Raw genomic sequence first — 8,494 nt, 5'->3', positions numbered from 1 at the left:
GGCTAAGCCATAATAATAAGAATGCCATGTATCTACCTGCGGCTAGGCCATATTGATAAGAATATCACGTATCTACCCATGGCTAGGCCGTACTAATGTCGTGACTTATCCAGATGTCCTAATTTTAATTTATTATAATTCATTCCTTACATTTTATTATAATTATCACTTCTTAAATTTTGACATTTGCTATATTTATACAAATGGCATAATTTAAGATCATAAGGAATCAAAGTTTGCCGTACATGCACATATGCAAAGCCATAATTTCTAACATATGATACCAACCATTTATAATTGATGCAGATGGTTACGATTAGAGATCCTTATCTTTTACAGTAGCAAAATACAACTGATAAGCCAATTTAGTTTGCTGCACACCTAGAGTATTTGGATAATCCCAAATCAATATTCGATACTTATGAAATTCAAAAATCATTATCTTTTCTAGTTTCAATAACTATGACTTAATTTTTCAAATTTCTAATAAATTTTCCAACCTTCTTAAAGATTCTAATCCTTAGAATTACTCTATTTTGAGGAAAAGAAAGAAAGAGAAGAGAGAGGATATAACAATCTCTCCTTCATCCTTTCCTTTCACAATAGCCCACTTTTGCTAATTATTTAACCTAGCTAGACTCTTCTAAAAATTCTCAAATTTTGTCCTCAAGTCAATTCATAAGTCAACATCCTCCTATTAAAATTTTAACTTAAATTAGCTATCTAATAGGAAGATAAAATTCATAAATTATAATAAGGTAGAACCAATCCATCCACACAATGAAACATCACTTTTTTCAAAATTTCTCTATTACAATACTTTTTAATTTCTATTTTTGTTATCCAATTACTCATCCCATTATCTACTAATTTATAATAGGAATCAACTACATACTACATCTACTTATTAATCTTTAGTTGAAAATAGGCCAAATAATACAAATAAGGCACTTAATGTTCTTACCTGCTTAAGAGTTCACCAACGATAGTAACCACAACCTACGACAGCGACAAGAAAGAAAAAAAAGGAGAAAAGTTGGAGAGGGAAAGGAGACAAAGATAGGGGAAGAGGCTTCTAATATCCCTTCCTTCTTCTTTTTTTTTTCCCTTCCCTTTTCTTTTCTATTTTCCACCCACACCCAACACCAAACACACATACACACACACACACACGAGAGAGAAAGAGAGGGAAACATGGAAGAGAGAGAGAGATAGAGAAAGAGAGATTCCCCCCCTTCTTTCTTTCTTTCTTTCTTTCTTTCTTTCTTCTCTCTTTCTTTTTCTTCTTCTTCTTCTTTCTTCTCTTTTTCCTCTTCCTCTCTTTTTCTTCTTTGTTTCCCACTCACACAACACACACATGCACATAGTAGGGAGGGAAACTTGGGAGATAGAGAGAGAGAGCACAAGAGAGGGAGAGAGGGTGCAGGAGAGGGAGAGAAGAGAGAGAAAGATAGAGGGTGAGGGAGAGGATGGAAGGGAGAGTGAGAGCACGAGAAAAAGAGAGAAGGAGAGAGAGAATGTGGGAGAGAAAGAGGGAGAAAGGAGGAAGGGCGATGGGGGTTTAGGGGACACACGATGGGGGAGGCGAGGGGCTTCCATCGCATGGAACAAAGGATAAATCCTCAGAGAGTGAGAGCGCAAGAAAAAGAGAGAAAGAGAATGTAGGAGAGAAAGAGGGAGAAAGGAGGAAGGGTAGCGGGGGTTTAGGGGATGCACGATGGGGGAGGCGGGGGGCTTCCATTGCATGGAACAGAGGATAAATCCTCGATTCTGCTCCAGTTGATCACCACCTTATATGCAGCCTGTCCTATGGACCAGCTAGGTCGGGCCTTACATTTCTCTCTCCTTAAATAAATTTTGTACTCAAAATTTGCATTTTCATACTTGAAACACATCTTCAATTTATTATTGCTAAATCTATATCACTGATCACAAGCTTTACCGACAAATTCTATCAATATTGTTCATACTAGTCTATGGCTAAAATCTTAATGATAAGGATACTTTTAAGGTCTCTAGTTTTTTCAACCTTCAAAATACTTTTAAGGTCTCCAATCTTTCCTAACTAATCCTCTATTCTATCATGGATAGCTAACTTTTTGGCAAGTCTTCAAGTTTATCGCAATCCCTCTAATATTCAAATATACTTGTAGTGAATTGGCATTACCAATCCTCCATAGCAACTCTCAAATAATAAGAATCTTTACCAACTCTCTTGAAACTTAGCTTTAGATATTTGTCATACTTCTTATAATTAGGATGTCAAATAGAAATCAATTCAATATATCAATTTAGATCAATTTGATCATACTAGCAATTATATTACTATGGTCTCTCTCTTTCAACATTCATAATTCTGATTCTAGTATTTTCTTCTTATATCAGATTGTCTCAAATTTGCTAATCCTTTTCTTATGCCTCTTTCTTTTGCTTTTTCTCTTCTTTATTCTAGTTATTGTTATTATTTTTTCACCTAATTTACTCATATGCAAACGTATCTACGATTTAATTACTTGCACTTACAATTATTTTACTGCACACCAGCACTTGCTACTTTATTGCTATCAAAATCTAATTAACTTGATAATGTCCAAGCTCTAGGGCTACTTGAGGGACCGGTCCCTTACAAGTAAGCTGTGAAATGGATCTTCAAGTGTCTCAGAGGTATTTTCAGGGTTTGTATTTTGGTGACGGTAAATCTATGTTGGATAAATATATAGATGCTGACATAGCATCATTGCAGATTGAGAGGATATAAAACTTATCATTGCATTTTAGTATAGTAAATAAAATTGAGAATCTACGTAAAGCAAAATAGGGGTACTACAATTTTTACCACTTGCAGTAATTTGTGGTTAGCATTCTTCTTGAAAATATTCTCAGAGTATAAGAGGTTTTATTCAATATGATAATTTCAACTATGATCATTATATTTTCATAATAAAAAAAATATCAATTTAAAAATACAAAAAGTCTTTTTTGCCTAAAAAACACACAAACTCCAAAATAACCATTCATCATGATGATACCAAGCTTAATACAAATTTAAAAATAACTATTCAAAATTGATTTTTAAAATTTTAGGACAAGTCACATTTCAAAGTCATTAAGCTGTGGTTTAATTCATTATGATATTGTACTGAACAAAGCCTGTATAGAAATATTATGGAGAAATTTCCCATGAGACTTGAGCCTAAAGCAAGTGAAATATATTGCTCATTATAATAGTCAAGAATCTAACCCTTTTTTGTTCCAGGTCAAAGCATATTGAAATGCAGCATTATTGAATTTAGGAAGCTTTGGGGATTAAGCTGTTATATCTTAAGAAAATTCATATAGGTAAGAATGTGTCAGGTATGATTACAAAATCATTATCCAAGGAAATGCTTGAAATGTCTAGAAAGATAGCGGACTTGGTAAAATCTCTTGCATGAGTTCCTGAGATATATAGCTTCTATTTATACTAGTGAGATTTGCTCTCATATAATCCAAGTCGAATTACCTTTCTAGTTCAAACAAGACTCAATTCCAAAATTAGACATGACTAATTGAAATGAACATAAAAAAGCTAAAATTCTACAATAGATAGATCTCTACTTTTATGTCAACTTTGCTTTCAATTTCTCCACCTACTTTCAAGATCGGTAGATATGTCCAATCAAAGTCTATCCCAAAAAGGAAATTTTCGATTCTATCAGCCCATTTTGAATAGCAAATGATAAAATTGGGCCTAATCACCCGTTCCAAAAAGCTATCTATTTAAGAAAAAAAGAGAAGTCAGGCATCACATGGCTAAGTTATAACCTTCGAAAATTTGACATATGACTTTGCTTCTCGATGCGGTCTTGTTCCTAGATCTTATCTAGTCTAACCCATAGTGGCTAAGGTAGTCGATATCAAGTTTAATAATCCTCTTAGGTCAGAGAATTTGTAGGAAGATTGAATGATAATTATTTAATTTCTGATTTAACTCAAGCTTTAGGTGGTGAAACCTGGCTAATTGTTCTTAAACTTTGATAGTTTGGCTCATTGATTTAGTCTCCTATTAAATTGGATTTAGCATAGCCAATTGATGAGATTTTCTTGTTGCTTTATTGAAATTTGACCCATATGTGATGGTGTTGATATGTGGTGATCTGCTTTAGAAGAAATACCCTGTCATCCCATTACTTTCAAACTAGTGGAAGTTTTGCCTGAACCAGATTCCAGTGGTTATCATCCTCCATGTTGGAGGTCTTCCATATCAAAATTCTCTATCACTTTCTTGTGGGCTATAAATTGTTTTCATATTGCTTATTAATTGGGTGTCTTGATTGTTAGTGCTCGATGATAGTGACAATTTACTTGAGAAAAATATTTATTTTGTTTGTGCATTGCTTGTTCACAATTATTATTCCATAATTGTTGTTCTCCCAACAAGAAGGAGATGCAGAGAGCTAAGAATAACTTCTATGGACAATCCTCATTTCTACCAGGACCCCCATAGAAGAAAACACCATGGTCGTCCCTGTCCCTGTGCACAGAGTAGCATAGGGATCGTGTCATCAAATCCTCTTGGTGTTGAGGAGTTTGAAGTTTATTGGACCGATCAACTATTCGAAGGTTTTTGAAGAAGCTCGCCTCCTGAAAACCACCTGTTGGGAAATATCCATTGCCCATCCCTGTGGAGGTGTGGTGACCATTTTTATTTATGTTCAGAACCTCCCCTCCCCACTGTATCTCTGAGGCACTGTCTTGTAACTGAGGGAATAACGATGAAGGCCAGTAGCCCAATGCAGATTGATTCCCATACTGCAACCACCAATTCCCCGTATTTGGATCCTGCTCAAAAAATGAAAACCATATGAATATTGGTTTTTACTACTCATAGATGAAACACGGAAAATAATTAAATATGACTATTTATTTGAATCTTTGTTTTTACCTTCCAGATGAGTATGGTGATTTCATACTGGGGTCCATCATAGCTAGAAATTGGGTGGATAGTAGCACCCAACGCTATTTCCTTGTTGACTTGAACGAACCCAGGACAAAGTAGGTTGTAGCAGCCTATGGATGCATAATTATCAGCCTAAAATTTCACAGCAAAATATTAGAAGCCACCCAATTTTTAAAATTTTTGCCTTTTGTCATCTACCGAAATTAGGAATGTCTGTGGCAGCTCCTCTTTCATATACTTAGCCAGAAAAGAATAGAAAAACTCAAAACAATGAACAATGCAATTCCCTTATAGTTGATAAGATAAAAAATTAATAAAACTCCCAGAAGACAACGTAGGAGAACATGAGGAATGAAACAAACAAAGAGACAACACAAAGAACGAGGGAAAATTAAGGAATGTTAACTTACAGTCCAGAAAGCAAATAGTCTCGTTCTATCATCTCCATACAGACTTGGCATAACCTGATTTTTTTTTCCACACCAAAGAGTAACCAGCTGAAGTTAATTAATGCCAGAAGAGAGGACTTTCAGAATTTCACAAAACTAAAACTGCTTTTAAAATATTTGAAATTGAAGCAATAACATACATGCCAACCAGCTTCGATGGTATTGATTGATTCTGGAGGACCCCCACGAACCCAAAGCTGAGATGCACTGTACTCATCTTGCTCTTGGACCTTCGGGTTCCACACATTTATGGTACCCTTTGCGCCATAGTACTTATCTCCCGTGACATGAACAAGCACATGCTACTCAAGAAAACCCACCAACAAGCACAAATGAGAAAGGCCAAGGAGCAGGTGAAGGAAACGGCAAGGTATGAGTTACTTTATTCCAAAGCTACTTCTTTTCATTTATTTTCAGAACTATATACCTCATATCCACCGGCATCCCGATTAGGTTGTGCAGAAGTGGGATTTGGGATTGTCCTATGCCTCTTGTTTCCATATCTTTCGGCAGAGGTAGCCCTCACCATATCATCCTTCCTGGTCCTCCTAATGGGGATGGTGTCCTCTGGGCACCTCCCATTTTGATGCCAAAGCTGAGATACAGAGCTAGTTCCATCTTTGACGCCACCTTGTTCTCATCATATAGGCCTAATGGGTAGAAACTTGGCCTCATCTGAAGATTTTGCACCAGGTGGAAACAAAGTACATAAAGAGACAACGAGGTGTAAACATAAAGTCAAAATGGAAGAATTTTAAAAAAAGAGATTGAGGTGGGGAAGACAGCACACCTGGATAGTGTGGTTTGTGAGTAAAGGATGATCAAAGGCTGGTTGATGAGAGATATGGACACAGTCTATGATATCTCCATCAGGGCTCTTTCAAGGAAATAAACATTAGAACAAATGAAATCACAAAATAAGAAGCATTGCAATGAAAAATGCTAAAAATAAGTGTGATAGAAGTAGAAGATTACAGGAGAAACTAGATGGGATTGTACTCTGAACGAATGGAAAAAGTAAAAAAATTATTTTTCAAAAAGTGACAGAATAAAATGCTAATGACTTGGGTAAAGAGCATAGCTCAAGAATTTTTAATGCCCAAGCAAGTATAGAGGAACCATTTATACTCCATAAATTAGATGGCACTATTACTAGTAAATGGAAGATAACAAAATCTTTTAAAAGAACCACAATAAAATTCCTAGTCTTGACTTTTTCTTGGACAATAAAATTCCTAGTTTTGACTTTAAAACATCAAAAGTTGTAATTTTTATATGAGAACTCATCATGCGAGCATTTTAGAGAAAGAGTTTTGCTATCATGCTTCCTAAAATGCATTATACAATATGTTTTTGTATTTTCACCATTCATTGTGCAAAGAATGATCCAGATTTTCCTCAGCTACTGACGGATCAAGGAGTGGATGGAAAGAAGGGGAAGCTGCGGTGGGCAAGTACTCGGGAAGGAAGCCGGAAACATATGGGTGCATTAGGGATTAGGGCCATAGTGAAGGAAATGATGAGGACCGATTCTACCAAGTTGGGAATCAGGAGCAGGGGGAATGCTTAGAGGAAGACATCCATATTTTAGAAAATAATTTCCTGATTTTAAAAATGATAAATAGATAGCTATCAAAAATTAATTAAGATAAATTCCATCTACTAGCATGGGGCGGATAGGATCAATCTTCATATTTTGTCAAAAAAAAAAAAAAAAGTGCAATAACAATTCTTTAAAGGAGTTTTGCTTAGCAGGGATGACATGGGAATAAAATCTCCAAACCAATGAAAGTTGAGACAAGACCAACCAAAGAAAAGTGTAAGAATGAGAAAGATCAAAATTTTTATTAAAAATTGATGATAAATAAATAACCTAAAAATTCTGACCAAATTAAGGTTCTTCTTTAAGAAATAAGGAAAAATATTGCTTTGTACAATTGATTTTATTGAAAAAGAATATAGGAAATTTACATAAAACTTTCTCATAATGAAAAAAAAATATTTTCTTATCCAAAAAATCATAAAAAAATAAATGAAAGAATAGTGGGATAGCAAACCTTGATGCTCTTGACGGCAGGCTTATTCAATCGCTTTTGTTGTCGCCACACCTCCAACTGCTGCATTGTAGCCCACACGCTTGACATGTTGCATGATAAGCAGATGATCACCAACAATAGAGCCACCGAGCTATGGCTTATGCCAATAAGCACCTTCATGACCCCCTTCTTTCAAACCCTTCTCAACGGAAATAAGAATAAAACCATCCAATATATGAAGCAAAAATTTCTTCTTCTTCGTTGCCATTTGTATATCAAAGTGTATCTCGCTTTAATTAGATGCCATGGATACTCCTTTTGTGAATTAATTGAAAGAGCTTATCCAATCAGCACATTAATAGACCATCAATTATTTCCTTTTTCTACCCTTAAATAATTAAAATTTAGATGTCTTTCCATTAGAAACACAATCAAAATGGAAGAGACAGCCATATGAATTTTAGAGAAACAATACTTGCCTATTATAATTATTTTTCCTACCAAAAATATGATTAACTTGATTAAAATGTCCTTCACCAATATAATTTTGTAAATACTATAGTGATGATTTTTAATAATATCTCATCACATTTCCCATTAAACAATTATGAATTGCTAATACTTGAGTTTGATATAGAATTTATAGTCAATACTGAAATTTATAGTCATAAGTATAATTTTTAGTAGTTTTTATTCCTCCTGTTTGGGCCTGTTACCGCAAGGCTCCAACGAAGCTAATGTGGCTAAGGACGGACCCAGGTGCTGGGCTTGGAGCACCATAATTTTTTCACAATTATTTTTTTTTCCAACAAAGAGAAACAAAAAGTTAAGGCCTTCTATCGACAATTGGGATTTCTACCGGGAGCCCATGGTAGAAGTAATTTCCCCAATAACCATTGTCGCCAATATGCACATTATAGTAGTTGGATCATGTAGCAAAAATGGCAATACATGAAGGACCTATAAAATTGTTGGATTTGTCAACCATCTATTTGTTTTAGAAGAAGGTTGCCTTGCTAAAGCCTTCTTCTAGGAAATGGCCACTGCTCATCTTTGAGGTGTGCTCCCCT

At 35.1% G+C, this 8,494-nt stretch overlaps 1 pseudogene; it reads right to left on the bottom strand.

Moving 5' to 3' along the window:
• Positions 1 to 4,449: 4,449 nt before the first annotated feature.
• LOC105046489 (protein neprosin-like) lies at positions 4,450 to 7,604 on the bottom strand (annotated as a pseudogene).
• Between the last annotated feature and the right edge of the window lie 890 nt (positions 7,605 to 8,494).

Source organism: Elaeis guineensis, chromosome 6 (assembly GCF_000442705.2).
Source record: "Elaeis guineensis isolate ETL-2024a chromosome 6, EG11, whole genome shotgun sequence".
Classification (NCBI taxonomy): Eukaryota; Viridiplantae; Streptophyta; class Magnoliopsida; order Arecales; family Arecaceae; genus Elaeis; species Elaeis guineensis.
This window is presented reverse-complemented; position numbering and strand designations above follow the sequence as displayed.